Source organism: Arachis duranensis, chromosome 9 (assembly GCF_000817695.3).
Source record: "Arachis duranensis cultivar V14167 chromosome 9, aradu.V14167.gnm2.J7QH, whole genome shotgun sequence".
Lineage (NCBI taxonomy): Eukaryota > Viridiplantae > Streptophyta > Magnoliopsida > Fabales > Fabaceae > Arachis > Arachis duranensis.
This window is the reverse complement of record NC_029780.3, coordinates 12,417,021-12,419,405: the sequence shown is the minus strand read 5'-3', so window position 1 is coordinate 12,419,405 and position 2,385 is coordinate 12,417,021. Positions and strand designations below refer to the sequence as shown.

Below are 2,385 nucleotides of genomic sequence, written 5' to 3'. Positions count from 1 at the left end.
CCGTTTGTTGGCAGCGACGACCTGGCTGACTTCCTCGTCGTTGATGTAGTCTTTGGCGACGTTCTGGATTTCGTGCATGGTCCATACTGGTTTAGTAGTGAGGTGTTTGCGAAAGTCTTCATTCATGAGCCCGTTAGTTAGGCAGAGGCTGGCAACGGAGTCCGTGAGTCCGTCGACCGTCAGGCATTCATCGTTGAAGCGGTTGAGGTATTTTCTTGTAGATTCTTCTTGCTTCTGTGTGACCCCTAGCAAGCTTATGGGGTGTTTGGCCTTGGTGATTCGGGTTGTGAATTGGGCCATGAATTTCCTTGTGATGTCGTGGAAGCTGGTTATGGATCCGTTTGGGAGGGCGTTGAACCATTTGATCGCTGGCCCGGCGAGGGTTACTGGGAAGGCTCTGCATCGAACCGCGTCGGATGCTCCTTCCAAGTTCATTCTGGCCTCGAAGGCCGTTAGGTGTTCTTGAGGATCCTTAGTTCCGTCGTACTTCATGTCAGTGGGTTTGTCAAAGCCTCTAGGGAGTTTCGCTCTTAAGATTCTTTCCGTGAAGGGCGTGGCTCCCATTATGATGTGGTCGTTTCTTGTGCGCTTGGTGTGTCGTCGTCTCGGGTCTTCGTCCGAATCGTGCTGACGGCTCAGATCGTGGGATGCACTGCGGTGGTGTTTTTTGCTGTGTCGCCGCTCTGGCGATTTCTCGTGTCGGTGGTTGCGTGAGGTGCTACGACCGTCTCTTCTATCGTGTTGCCGGGTTGGCGACCTTCCGCGGTAGGATCATGGCCTGGACGTTGCCTGGCTTCCGTGTTCGTTGGCGTATTTTCCTTTGTCGGTCAGTTTACCTTCAAGTTCCTGGACTCGGAGGCAGAGATCCTGAATGATCTGCGTCGCTTTGTCCCTTGCTTTCTCGGGGTGTTGTGGATCTGCGACCATGTGTTCGTTTGTGCGGTGGATGGTGCTGGCTATCCGGGCTTGATTCATGACCTCCTGTTGCTCTGAGGTCGGATGACGTGGTCGGGAGTCGTCTTGGCTTGATGGATTTTCGTCCAGGATACCCTCCATCTGTTTCGACTGTCGCAAGTCCCCACAGACGGCGCCAATGTACAGAATGTCTCTGATACGATCTAGGAGGAGGATCGGGAACCTGCGGGTCAAGTCGGATGTTGGATTGTCCAGATGGAAAGGAGGGGAGGTACCTGCAAAGACACTCCGACGCTCAAGTCAGAATAGATCTAAGAGGTGTAAGGTATGAGGAATGAATGAATACCTGGAGGGACCTGGGTCCTCTATTTATAGGTGATGGTGGTTATCTTATCTTATCTTATCTGGCTAAGATAAGGGAGACGTTTGAATTCAAAAGTTAGTTAGGAGCTCTAGAGGGCCGGTTCCGGACCTTTTAGAAGGACGAGACGGGTTGGTCCGATGAGCCGGATTCGGGTTCGGTCACGGGTCCGGGATCCGTGGGCCGGATCCGTAACACTTGCCCCTGCAGCGGGAGAACGAGCGAGGTCGGTCTTCGTCGCGAACAGACTCTTTCTTAAGTTTGGGATTAGAGGCCTACATTAAAAAAAGAAGCGTAGTCGTTAGCATAAATGAAAAAATAAAAATATAAGAAAAGAAGAGGAAGGAGTATAGTTTGGCGTCTTCCCCGTGTGCGAATATATAGAACAACTTCAATTCGGTTGTTGCAACACTATTTTCAGAGTCCAATCAAGCTTCTATCGTCCACTACAAACCCATCATCAAAAGGGTATAAGACGATTCCGGGTAAGTAGTAATTAATAATATTGTTCCAAAGTCTTTCAGTTTCATCGTTATTCATCTTTGGGTTAAAACTTAAAAGTTAACTACAAGAAAATTTAAATTAAAGAGTAAAGGAAAACGATGGTTATATGAGCAAAAGTTTAATCTGATCTCTATCATCATCAGTCCCTAAATATCGATGGAATTTGATATATTTCAATGTTTTTTTCTAGTGCAGTGATTTCTTCGTTACACAATTATTTCAAACAAAAAGCAGTATTTTAATTTGCCTTAATTTGGATTTGCAGGATATATGATCTATGTTATCTAAGAAATTAAAATTGTTAAAAATAGTATTAAAAAAATTTGGTGCAAAAGAATTGATCTTGAGAGAAAGATAGACAGTTGATAAAATAGTCAAAGTAGGATATTGCAATTTATAGATGTTTTGAATTTACTCATAAATGAATTATTTTGTCAAGATATTATTTTTTGTTGTTTTTTATGATGTCTAAAAATTAATACTTAATTGCTAAAATGTTAAATCCTATGGCACATGCATAAAATTCAAAATAAAATTAATACTTAATTCACCATAAAATTGATTTTTTTTCTTTTTTTTTTTCTCTTTTTTTTTTTGATACATAT

The 2,385-nt window shown here is 43.8% G+C and overlaps 1 protein-coding gene across 1 annotated transcript in view; it reads left to right on the top strand.

Annotated features, from left to right (window-relative positions):
* The first annotated feature begins 1,580 nt into the window (after nt 1-1,580).
* Nucleotides 1,581-2,385, top strand: part of LOC107464785 (disease resistance protein RPV1-like) — an 8,668-nt gene continuing 7,863 nt past the window's right edge. Inside the window, exon 1 of the mRNA XM_052253761.1 lies at nt 1,581-1,761. The gene's annotated coding sequence lies outside the window, so the exon portion shown is untranslated. The remainder of the gene's footprint in view (nt 1,762-2,385) is intronic.